Source organism: Petaurus breviceps, unplaced genomic scaffold (assembly GCF_028583685.1).
Source record: "Petaurus breviceps papuanus isolate PSGF00001 unplaced genomic scaffold, PetGlider_PUasm1.0 173, whole genome shotgun sequence".
NCBI classification, from domain to species: Eukaryota; Metazoa; Chordata; class Mammalia; order Diprotodontia; family Petauridae; genus Petaurus; species Petaurus breviceps.
In genome coordinates, this window is record NW_027185759.1 from 19,152,013 (window position 1) to 19,165,610 (window position 13,598).

Sequence of the window (13,598 nt, forward strand, 5' to 3'; positions counted from 1 at the left end):
CTTTCTTTCTTTCTTTCTTTCTTTCTTTCTTTCTTTCTTTCTTTCTTCTCTTCCTTTACATTTCTTTCTTTTTTCTCCCTTTCTCTCTCTCTTTTCCTCCTTTTTCTGTTTCCCCCTTTCTCCCATCTCCTTAATTTCCTCCCTTCCTTCTCTTTTTCTTTCCCTCTCTCTTTATTTCCTTTTCTTTCTCCCTTTTTGCCCTTTTCTTATATTTCTCCCTCTCTCCTTCCCTTCTCTTCCTTAATTCCTTCTTTCCATAGAGTTGTAATAGACTGATTGGATTTTAATGCTAATATGAGGAACTATGCATTTATGGTTTGCGCAGGTGTATGTTATGTCTGCATATGCCCAAGTTAGAATCAGTTTTAACCTGACTTGGCAGTTCTGTCCCTAAATATATAGGCTCCTAAATCTCTTTATAAAGAGAAGGTTTGTAGTTGATATAATTGTGTGGGTTAGAAAATCCACTGCCCAAGGCCTTGTGAAGCCACCAAGGTTTGTGGAATAAAGGGGGATTTAGAAATAATAGTGTTGGTATAGTGTGATTCTCCCATGGCTTTTTCAAAGTCATTGCTGTGCTGCAAGAGCTGCTGGGTGATCCATTAAAGAAAGTTTATCTTCTCTTAATGTATTTGTCTTAGAGACATATTGAAGAGGAATCTAATTCCATTTAGAACTGGAAGAGCCAGTGCTTTAACAGAAGAAAGCAAACAGACAAAAACTCATCACCTCTTCCTTACTCTTAATCTAGACCCAGATTGGGAAATCTGTCTGTCAGGACAGGAGGCTTAGGTGATGTAACCAGTGAAGAAATCATCAAGCATTTCTGATGTACCTGAGCTGGAGGGATTAATACAAAAATCGGGCCAGTCCCTGCCCTCAATGAACTCACATTCAGATTTGGGACTTGATTCTCTTACTGGATGTTCAAAACATATAGAAAGTGCCAGGACTGGAGACAGGAAGATCTGAGTCCAAATCTGGCCTCAGACACTTAATAACTGTGACCCTAGGCAAGTCACTTCATCTTGTTTGGCTCAGTTTCCTCATCTGTAAAATGAGCTGGAGAAGGAAACAGCAACTATTATCTTTGCCAAGAAAACTCCAAAGGGGGTCATGAAGTCAGACACAAATAAGAAAAGTCTGAACAGCAACAACAACTATGTTCACACAACTGAACAACAACAAAATATAACACTAGTCATGAACTTACACAATTATAAATTTGAAGGAGAACTTTATATGAGCTTTAATTCTTATGCTTTATAGAGGAGGAAACTGCAGTTTAGGGAGGTTTCATGAGTATTTGTGTCAAAAATCTAGAGGCTAGAAATGTTGATGGAATTTGATAGGATAGAATTTATTAGGTAGAAATGTAAATTCTTAAGCTTGACTTCCACAAACCAACCTGACAAGTCAAGGCTGCTAGATCTCAGTCAATCTGGAAAAGAAAAAGATTTGGAAGTTTTAGTGGACTTTAATTTCAATAAAAGTCAATTGATTTGTTGTTGCCAAGAAAAGTAATGAGAGACAGACAGACAGACAGACAGACAGACAGAGAGAGACAGACAGACAGAGAGACAGAGAGAGACAGAGACAGAGAGAGACGGAGACAGAGAGAGACAGAGAGAGACAGAGACAGAGAGAGACAGAGACAGAAAGAGAGACAGAGAGAGAGAGAGGGAGAGACAGAGAGAGAGACCGAGAGAGACAGAAAGAGAGACAGAGAGAGAGAGAGAGGGAGAGAGAGAGACAGAGACAGAGAGAGAAAGAGAGAGAGACAGACAGAGACAGAGAGAGAGAAGGAGAGACAGAGACAGAGAGACAAAGACAGACAGAGAGAGAGAGAGAGAGACAGAGAGACAGAGAGACAGACAGAGAGGCGGGGAGGGAGAGGGAGAGAGTTCCTGGGTCTGGGGAGACTCTGGTTAGGCCACATCTTCAGGACCAAATTCCATCTAGCTGCCATATAGTAGCAAGGACTTTGATGAGCTGAAGAGAAACAGAGGACGGCAGTTCCCAGCATTCTGATTACCATCCTCTGCCCTATGATGATTGGTTGAAGGAATTTTGACTGTTTGACCTAAAGATAACTAGGGGAATGGGGAAAACAAGATTGTTGACTTCAAGTATTTGAAGATCTGTCACATAACAGAATCCAATTTACTCTCTTTGTCCCCAGAGTCACAATTAGGAGAGATGGGTGGCAATTACAAAGGCAAAGTCTGGCTAGACATTATCAAAAGCTCCCCACCAGATCTAACCAAAGATGGAAAGGGCTACCTCAGGAAGGAATGACTTCCCTCTCACCAGAGATCTTGGAGCAAACACTAAATGCCGCCTATCAGGAGAGGGGATTCTCAGTCATGTATATGGGTTGCACTAGATGACCTCTAAGGGCTCTTTAACCCCTGAAATCTGGGGATTCTGTAAAAAAAATTTTTTTTTACCTTGCCAATCTATTCAGCAGCTTCCTGTGCCTTGGCTCATGGGATCCAAGCTCTTAAGCTAGAAAGACTCTCAGGGGTCGTTTTAGTCCACCGCCTCATTTATAAATAGTTAAGAATGATTTCTCCCCATTACAGATTCCCTTCTAGTGGGTTGCAGATACCACACAATGGGGTTATATCTGCAGGCATGGGAGGGTCACAGGAGATTGGCATGGCACTATATCTTTCACCATTCTCTTCCTATCCTGATTTCAAGCTGCAAAGAAGGATGATATTTGGTGTTTAAGAGCTAAGCATATTTTCAATGTTGAAATCACGGTTCTTGTTTAGGGGCAGCCCTTATATACAGTAAAGAAGTGTCATTGTGAAGATTGCTACATGTGCTATTTGTGAAAAGGAGTTAGTGGGAATGGCTTTCTTTTCAGCTTGGTGCTCACAGCTGAGCTTACAGACAAGCAAAACAGATTATTTGTATAAGGTACAATGGATTTTTAATTGGCTATAAAATTTCAAACTGCTTTCTGACCCTTACCTAATAGCCTTTGTTGATCTACTATCCAAAGAAATGTGTCATTAAGTAAGCCCCTTTCAGCTCTGAGCGCATCGTTAACCAGAAATGAAATGCCTTTGGGTGGCTCCTGGAGTCCGTGTGCCTTCCTCCTGATGTAAGTTTCAGGATAGTGAAGAAGGAACATGAGGCAGATACATTTTTACACGGAGCATCTTGGTCCAGCACAATCACCGGGAGCCGTCTTCACGTTCACTGGTACACGGAGCATCTTGTCCAGCACAATCACCGGGAGCCGTCTTCATATTCACTGGGTCACACTTTGGGATGTGCCATCACCCACTTGCCCCTAAATATCTCCTATATCAGGGCATCATCTTCCCCTCCCGTGAGGCCTCAATTCCTACCATTTAATTGGACAAATGTTTTAAGTGCCTACTCTGTGAGTGGTCAAGAGGCAGAATGATATGTTGGATGGTGAGCTGACTGAAAGTCAGGAAAACCTGGGTTCAAGTTCTGTTTCTAACACACACTGGCCATGAGACCCAGGGCAGGTCACTTAGCCTCTCAGGACCCCAGACAGACTTTTAAAACATTAACTTACTTAGCAGGTGGATGGAATGCTTGAGGGAGTTTCTTCAATGGGTTTTCCCTATCCTAATGGGACCATAGGTTCAATTCAACTCTTGAACTGGTTTTTGTTTTTTTTTTTTGCTTCTCAGGAAAAAGGGAACATGACTCTCCTTTGTGGTTATAGTGTCCTGCAAGGGTTTGCCCTTTAGAGACATCACCCCTAGCAGGAAGCATTCTCAAAAGACAGGGCAGGAGAACATTATGAGAAAAATGACCACAATGCACCAAGAAGAGAGCCACTGGGTGTTGAACTGTAGAGACGGAAAGAAGCTCAGGTGAACACTATTCTTAGCAATGCTGTTGTTCCTAGGGGGAGAAGTCTAAGTATGTCATGAGAAGGCTACAGGGCCTCTGCTGGATGGGTGACTTGCCTGGGCCATCTGTGTTCCCTGTGTGTGTCTCTCTCTACTTTATGTATGTGTTCATTCTCCTCACTGACATTAAATGAAACCATGGGAGAGTGTGCCCCAGGTTTAGTTGGGGAATGTTTTCTTAGTATCGTTCTTTGTTTTATTTTCTCAGAAAATACTTTTTCTTTGAGGTAATTGTGTCTATTTGTTACCTATTACAGATGTGCACTTTAGTGGGGGCTTGTGAGCTATGGTTTTATGATTGTATCTCAGAGTGTCTCAAATATGTGGTGACTATTTCCCCAAAGATCCCAATCTGAATGTGTGAATGAAGGGAAGAGACAATTAGACTTGGAGGGGCCACAAGAGTTCCTAGACTCCTTAAATGGACGCCTCAGGTGCCACCTCCTCTCCCAATTCTTTTACTTATTAATATTCTCTTTCTCTTAAAATTCCTTTATCCCATGGCATAGGCTTGGTTTTCACTTATCTATACACATATTGTCTCCCCAATGTCATGTAAGCTCATTGAGGATGGAGCTTTTTGTTTTCATCATGCATCCCCAATGCTGAGTAGTCATTTAATGAATTCCTGATGAATTGAACTGAACCGAAACCTCTCTTCTGTGGTCCTGTTCACTGACACACCTTCTCTATTACTTTTGATCCCCCATGTTTTTAATCATTTCTTTGTTGTAACTTCAGTAGGCTTACTTTTCAAACCTTTTGCCCTTGTAAATTTTTTTCTATAGAGTGTCCATACCACTCTTCAGAAATGGGGCTCCAGACCACAAGCTCTTAATAGCATTTAAATGGGCTAAATTAAATGCTGAGGACGCAAAGAAATGTGAAAACAGCCTCTACCGTCTAGGAGCTCACATTCTAGAGGTGGAGACAATATGCAAATATCTAGGTCTACAAAGATCAGCTGGAAGGGAATCTGAAAGGAGAAGACCCTAGTGGGGGGCAGAGAGAAAAAGGAAAGACTTCTGCAAAGGTGGGATTTGAGTGGAGACCAAACAGAATACCAACAAACAAAACCAGAATCACAGAATCCGATGACCAGATCTCATGCTGAGAGCTGGAAGGGAGTTTTGGAAGCTCTTCTCATGTTCTTCAGGATCTCTCTTTTTAAGAAAGAGGAAACAGAAGCTAGAGGTGAAGTGACTTGCCTAAGGTCATATAGCAGCTATGTGGTACAGTGTATAGAATACTAGGCTTGGATTCTGGAAGATTCATCTTCCTGAGTTCAAATCCAGTCTCAGACCTTACTAGCTCTATGACCCCGGGCAAGTCACTTACCCCATTGTCCTCAGTCTCCTCATCTGTAAAATGAGCTGGAGAAAGAAATGTCAAATCTTTGTAAAGAAAGCACCAAATGGGGTCATAGCTGGACTCAACTGAAAATGATACAAGAACAATAACAGCAGCAACTCGGGTCGCCTGGGTGTCAGAGCTGGGATTTGGACTGAGATGCTCCAGCTCACAATTCAGGCCTCTTTCCATTGGTCCACACTGGAACTAAACATCTTGTTCTGCATGTTCTGGGGGAATCATCTTGTAGTGAGACTATATCCTTCACCCTGGCTAATCACCTTACAGATATGTGCCATTGAGCATGGTCAGGAGAGTGTGGATGGCTCAGGACAGCTTATCACCACTTCTAGAGAAGCCCTCTAAAGGCCTGTCTCACTGATGGAGGCCCAGCTAACTTTGAGCACAAAATCAGCATCTGGAGAACAGCTGCCATGCTTTATCACCAGTCTTACTTTTTTTAGTGAGTACTGGACATTTTCCACCCCGACTAAAGGGGGAAAGTAAAACTAGGACCTTGTTCATCTGAATAGAGATTTGCTCTGTCTTTGGGAATCATCCTTCATTGATTTCTGCTAAGCTAGAGTCTGCTTTTATCCACCTCCTGCTCCAGCTTGCCTATCTTCATCAGGCCTTCTTGGGCTCCCACAGCTCTGAATCATCTGGTAAGGAGGGGAAATTCCATGTGGGTGCTTCTTGTCCTGTTTTCACAGGACCTTAGGAGCCTAAATTTACAGGTTATCAAATCAACTTAGAGGTCATCATGTCCAACTCATTTTACACATGAGGAAACTGAGGCCTAGGGAGGCAAAATTACTTGTATGGGTCACTAGAAGAGTAAAAAAATGGAGCTAGAATCTGATTCTAGGGCTCTAGAGCTCTTTTCATTAGCTGACAACTCTTTCTCAAGACCTAAGGACTCTTATGGGTATCTTGCATGGCCAAATACAAAAGCCATGCATTGACATCTTTGTGTGCTGTGGCATCAGTATGAAATTTCCTGGTTTCTCCTAGTTTCTACTTTGAGGGATGCTGTCCTCTGTCTTTTATTTTATTTATTTATTTTGGCTGTGGGATCTGCTTTATTGGCTTGGGATCAGCCATCAGATGCAGTTTAAAAAAAATACAGACTGGGCTTCAACTAGGACCAGGACAGCACCGTGTGTTTTCCATGTCTGGAGGGTTCCTTGATCAGAGTCAATTGGTACAAAACACTGGGGTGGGGAGAGGGACAGGATACAGAAATGAGGCAATCTGGCGTTGAGTTCAGTGGTAGCCGTCGGCAGAGGAGTTGACAGTGAACAGGTGGGCTGGCTTCAAGCTGTTTCCTTCTCGTAGGTCCTAAGGCAGACTGCACTGCCATGAGTTAGTGTCAGAATGAGCTTCACATCCTGGAGCTCCCGAACAAGTGTGGTCTCCTGCCCATTCCACTTCTGGAGATGGACAAGTTTGCCTCCATCCAGTGTGACGAGGGACTTGACTTTCCTGTCATCATCAGCTGTTGTCTCATCAAACTCTACTCCGAGCTTGAAGGAGATCTCAGTGTTCTTGAAAGTGCTCTGAGTCTTGATAGTGATGGTGTCCCCACTGACCTTGATGATGGTGGTGGGCTTGGTCATGCTGGCCACCTGCCTTGTGGCAAAGCCAACACCAACGGACTTCATGTAGTCATCGAAGTTCTTGCTGCCAACCAGCTTCCAGGTGCCAGCGAAAGCATCTGCCATGGTGCTAGGCTAGAGGAGAAGAGGCTGGGCTGGGCTGGGGATGCGCTGCGAGGCGCTGGGTCTGGATCCACTGGGCTGCGCAGCGCTGAGCTGCAGAACTGAGAGGGGATGGGCTGGGCTGGGTTAAGCCGCAGGCAGGCGAGCAGGCTGGGGAGAAGAGAGGTGATACAGAAAGGTTCCAGGCTCTCTGTCTTTTATTTTTTTGAATGATATACTTTGATATAACCTTATCGAAACAAACAAAACCCAGGGTTAGCTGTTCAATGATTAAAACATTTCTGTTTAATATATCATTGGATATATAATATTCATATATAATATAACCCCCCTACAAACAACCTAAATGTCCAATGATAGGAGAGTAGTTGAATAATTCACAGGACACTAATGTAACAAGAACTTAGCATAGTGTATAGAGGACTGGTAGCTAAGTCAGGAAGATCTGGGTTCAAGTCCTACCAGGCTGCCAAGCTGACTGTGAGCAAGTCACTTAAGTTCTCAGGGTCTCAGTATCGCTAAATTCTATGGGTTTCAGATATGCATTGGTGGAAGGACCCACTCTTGGGGGTTCCTCTTGGTGTTGGACCAAAACACCAAGCAAACCAAAATGAAATAGTAAAATATAATTAAGATAGATAATGATGAAGAAGAAAGAGATCTAGAAACACCTTTTTGATATAATGCAAGGCGAAAAAACCCAGAATGATAAGAATAAAGTACATACTAACTTCAATCAAGTGCAGAGAAGAGTGGTGTAAATGAGAAGAAAAGGACCATTCTCGTGGTGTTGGCCAATGCCTTTAGCTTTGCCAACACACGATGGCTTCTCTTTTGTAAGGTAGGTATCATCCTTGCCCATCAATGCCAAAACCACAACAAGCTTCTATGATGCCTCAGATTTATTTCAGAAGACTTTCTAAGAGCTCAAGGCTACATGAGCCCCATTTGTTGCCATCTAAATTATTGCAATCTGATATATTCTGTATTGCTTTAGTCATACATATTTACATATGTAGTTTATATTTATATATGTCCTGTTTTACAAGTCCTTTTCTACCTTTGATGTAACTTCATTGCATAGTTAATATCTTACGATTGCTGTATCGCTTCAGAGCTTTCCATCAATACCCAATTGGCTATAACACTCAGTTATGCTGGTGATAAAAACCTACAGACCAAGAAGGTTTTATTGTTTTATTTTCATTCATCTTTTTTTCCAATTGATAAAATATGAAAGCTGAGAGCTGGGATATTTTGAAATGAAGAGTTATGGGAAAAACCCAAGGTACCACAAAGCCATCAAGAATGTGATGACTGAATAAACAGTATACTTTTGGGGGAAAAAAGAGGCAAGTGGGGCTCCGGGAGTCACTTTCTTGCTGTCAGAATGGGTTTCATGGTGGTCACAGCCCTGATGTCATGAGGGCAAAACTGCCGAGAGGAGCAATAGACTAGGTTATAAAAGCTTTAAACAATATTTCTGATCAGACCACAAGAACAGATGGGAGGGGAGGAGGGCTGAGCAGTGGGATGTATATAGCACAACTCAGTAGTAGTTATGATATTGCTGCTTTCATTGTAAAATGGGATTATTCATGGGGATTTAGAGCTTCTTGTAAAGTTAAACTCATCCAAACTCCTCACTTTACAGATGAAGAAACTGAATATCAAAGAGGTGGGCTGATTTGCCCAAGGACATACCCTACTATTATAGCAAAGATTCTAAACTTTTGGAATTCCAGACTTTGGAGTATTTGGACTCCAAATCCACTGCCTTCTAGATCTAGGTGGATAATTTTGTGTGTGTGTTACCTTTCTCATCAGCTCTTTGGAGAGCTGGTTCCCTTGTTCCCCACTTACATAGTCACTACTCTAATTCAAGCCCTCATAACCTCTCACCTGGACTGTTGTAATAGCCTATTAATCCATATCCATGATTACAGTCTTGCCTCTCTCCAATCCATCTTCCAGACAGCTATTGAAAGAATATCCCTAAAGTACAAATCTGGTCATACCACTGACTTGTTCAAAAACTTTACAATGAATCCATCCCCATTGCTGTTAAGATGAACATTGAGCTCCTTATCTTGAATCCAAGGACATTTGTCCAGCCCTTCATGGGCTTCCCTTTTCTTGGCTTCTTAGTCCACTTACTACATCCTACTTTTCAGGTGAACTGGCCCACTTGCTATTCCCCAAACTTAGTCCTGTTTTCTGCTTCTCTACCTTTGGACACCCTGTCCTCCATTCCTACAACACATTCCTTCCTCATCTCTGTCTCTTGGAATCACTAACTTCCTTCAAGGCTCATTTCATGGGCAATCACCTACTGGGAACTTTTCCTGATCTCCTTAGATGTTGTCTCCCCTCAAATTATGATGAATATATTTGTATGTTCCCGTGATGCATCACCCCCAGTATATTATAAAGTCCTTGAGAGCAGGGATGTTGATTTTTGTCCTTGAATCCCTGGTTCATAGGAAGTGTCTGGCATGTAGAAGCCACCCAGTAAAAATTTTTTGATTGGTTGATCATTTTCCTAACTCTAGCATCTAGAGCAGCGGCCTGGCACACAGAAGGCAGGTATTTCTTGCTGAATGATTTATTTATTGTCTTTTTATCTATAGCTTTGTACTTAGTAGGCACTTAATAAATGCTTATTCAGTTGCGTTGGATTAATCCTTTGAGAATGATACTGATTTGTTCCTTGTGCTTCTGTGACTGAACAAACAGGAAAGCAAATGCCAACCCTTCATTCCACTTTATTTGTATACACACATTTTAAAAACAAATGATCTTGTTTGGTGGCAATTAGGGCTGCTGTCCTGAGTCAGTCATTTTAAAATTTACCCTTTAGCAGAGTTGTGACAAGATAACAAATGTGCAGTTTATGGGCGTAGGAGTCGAGCCCTGGAGAAGTGAGAAAAAAAAATGAACTCATTGAGTCTTCATGGACCATCAAGTCCAGAGACCTTTTCATTTGAAAGAGTCCCTTCGTAAAGCATTCTTGGATTGCAGCTTCCCCCATATGGGGGAAGGGAACTCTCTCTCTTGCTAGATGGGGTGCATTGGCCAGAGTAAAGATACTTATTAAGACAAATCCAGTCTAATCAGCCAGTCATCACTGAGTGCCTCCAGGACCTGTTCAGGAGCCAGACTCTTACAAAGAAGTATGTGTTCAGACTTAAAGAATTTCAGGGCTGGAAGGGACCTTACAGGTCAGCTAGGCCAACTCTGTCATTGTATAGATGACAGAATTGAGGTGAGGGGAGAGGAGGTGTCTAGCCTGTGGCCATAGTTCCTTCTTCAAGAAACTTTTAACTTAGTGGTAAGAGAATAGCTCACCACATGAAGAGTTAAAGGAAAGGACAGTATTTATATAGCAATAATGAGAAAAATGCAAGGGATGTTATGAATCTTTAAATGAGCAGCATAAATAATGGGTGCTAAGAGATCAGAGGACAGGAAGATCACTGGCTGCCTATGGGGTCTAGGAATGCTTTATGGGAAAGGAACAACCCAAGAAGACATCTTTCTACCCATTCATTAATTCAGTAAACATTTATTGGCTACAGTATGTAATTAATCATTGGCAATCCACTGCCTCCTACTTATTCATATTGTAGTCTCTCCATAGCTCTTTGGTCTCATCTCCTCTGACCTTGATTCTTAGTGGGCTAAGATTCATAACTATCAAGGACGGGAGAAAATGAGTGTTTAAAAGACTGGTTTTTCTGTGTCAGGGAGTAGTGTTGGATCATTGACAATGCTGAGCACTTTCCCAAATGGATTCCAGGTTGCTCTCTTCTTCCTGTTCAACTCTGGGCCCAGCTCATGGCACATCTATATTGTCTGAGATATTTAATGATTATATTTAATAAGCATATAAGGGCAATATTGATAGTAGGCCAGGAAATGTGAAACTAACAGTAGACCAGGACCTGCAAACACTAAAAGACTTACTCAGATTTGAATTTTTAACAAATTTGTAGCCATGTTCAGAAGGTCTGCTTATGAACGAGACAAGCGATTGTCAGCTTTGCCAACAGCCAATTAGCCAATAAACATGTATCAAACATCTAATGTGTGCCAGGCACCTCTAGGTGCTATGATTACTATGATACCTTACAGACTTGGAGAGCTGACTGGGTCTTGGAGAGGTTATGTGATTTATTTTTCTTGTCTCATCACTACTGGGCCCACTCTTTCTGATAGAGTGGAGGGAACACTGACTCTGTGTCAGAGGACTTGGGTTCAAGTCCTGCTTTTGATTCTGCCTGTGAAACTTTAGGCAAGTCGTTTCAGCACCATGGAATTGTTTCAACCCACATTTCATTAAGTGTTATTTATTTATTTATAATTTTTAAGGCCCTGTATAATCTGATCTCAAACTGTCTTTCCAGCCTCATTGGACATTATCCTTCCTCTCACATTCTGTGATCTGTCAAGCTGGCATTCTCTCTCTCCATCCCACACACCACTCCATCTTCTATATCCATGCCCCTCTCCATGCCTGGAATACATTTCCTTCTCATTCCTGCCTCTTTAGGGTTGCTCTTCCTTTTGGATGTAGCTCAGGTACCATCTTCAGCATGAAGGCTTTCTTGGGTCCTTCCAACTGCTGGTACCTTACCTCTCAAGTAACGTTGTATAGAACTATTTTTGTATATTTTATTTGTTCACTTTATTTTTGTGCTGTACATATTTTCATGAGTGCTTGGTGATTTTCACATTAGATTGTAAGCTCCTTACAAGCAGGGATTGTTTCTTTCTTTGTATCTGATTCCTTAGTGCCAAACACAGTCCTTGGCACATAGTAACCTCTTAAAAATTCTCATTAGTTGTTGATTTATCGATAGAGTAATCAATTCAAATTCAGGAAGACTTGAGCTCAGATTCTGATTTCAACAGGTGTTAACCGTGTGACCAAATTTGTCATGTAACTGGGGCTTAGAAATTTCCTCACCTGAAAAATAGAAGTGATATGCTTGTATCAGCATTGTATCATTGACTAAGTTGTAAGGTTCAGGAAAGGTTGTGCACATCAAGTGTGGTGCCCACTTAAAGCCCTACATAAATGCCATCTATTCTTACTATTAACATTATTGCTATTGTAATTATTATTTCCATTTTTCTCATATCATACTCTAAAGAGTTTGGGTACAAGCAGTCCTGGAATAAATAATTTTTCTACTATTGTTCCTACATATTTAACATTTGGCATGGTATTGCCCAGGTGGATATATGTGCCTTTTGTCATTGTATAATATTCTATTTTGGAGGCTTCCTGAAAGTATCTTTGGGACCCCTCTTGTAGTAGATGAACATTATGCTAATTATCATGATCATGGATGCTACTATTTTTGTATTTGTCTCATTCATCCCCTCTTCTGCAGATTTCGAACTGCCTAAGAATAGGCACCATTTCTAACTTCATATCTCGTGTCCAGTTTATTGTAGTCTAGAGGATCCTTAATGAATGAATGTATAAATGGACAGATGGATGAATGAAAACAATGATTGAAAGAATGTTGGAGAAGTGAGGGGGGAAGGAGTCAACACTCTAAACAAGTAAACAATGACTTTTTGTTTGTTTTATTATCTTTGTTAAATCTGGTGCAATTTCTTAAGGAATATTCTTAATTGTTAGAGGAAAAAAAATACTGTTATTGTTTTGCCAGAGTGTAATGTTAATGGAATGTAAGATCTTCCCTGCCCATCAATAGGCCTCAGATGGAGCCCATTAAGGGAAGCTTGCTTAGGGGGGGTCTTGCTTATAGGAAGGCTTTCACACCTTTTGCTAATTTCTAATTAGGCACTGAGTCAGGAGGATTGTGATGCCCTCTGGCTCTGAGAAGTGTATATATACTCTGAATTGGTATTTTGCTTTGGGGGCTCGCTGAAGAGAAGGATCTTGTGATTCCCTGGTCAAGATTCTGGAGCTCCCCAACTGCTCAGATGTAAAGGCTCTTTCCATCCAGAAATGTATGAAAAGTGTATAGTTGATTCAGGCAGTCACAGCCCTGCCTATTGGTCTTTCTTTTGCCTTTTTTTTGGAGGGTCAATTGGGGTTAAGTGACTTGCCCAAGGTCACATGGCTAGTTTTTGAGTTAAGTGTCTGAGGCTGGATTTTAACTCAGGTCCTCCTGACTCCAGGGCTAGTGCTCTATTCACTGTGCCACCTAGTTACCCCTGGTCTTTATTTCTATGCTTGTATTTTCTCTGAAGTTCAGGAAGCTGACTTTTCCTCTGAACTAGTAAACATAATTTTAAAAAGATTGTTGACTTTTTAAACAACTGTCTTTCCTAGTAAAGCAGATCTAAGGACCTGTGCTAGCAGCCATCCTGGGTATGCCAGTGTGGTTGCCACTACATAGAGACAGAAAGCTCAATATATAAAGTACTGAGCCTATTGTCCAGAAGTCCTGAGTTCAAATATGGCCTCAGACACTTTCTTAGCTTTGTGACCCTGGGCTAGTTACTTAACCTCTGTTTGCTTCAGTTTTCTCATCTGTAAAATGGGGATAATAGTAATACCTACCTGATAGGGTTGTTGTGAGGATCAAATGAGATATCTTCCTTCCTTCCTTCCTTCCTTCCTTCCTTCCTTCCTTCCTTC

The 13,598-nt window shown here is 41.6% G+C and overlaps 1 pseudogene; it reads right to left on the minus strand.

Moving 5' to 3' along the window:
* Positions 1–6,495: 6,495 nt before the first annotated feature.
* LOC138157853 (fatty acid-binding protein, heart pseudogene) lies at positions 6,496–7,061 on the minus strand (annotated as a pseudogene).
* Positions 7,062–13,598: the final 6,537 nt, after the last annotated feature.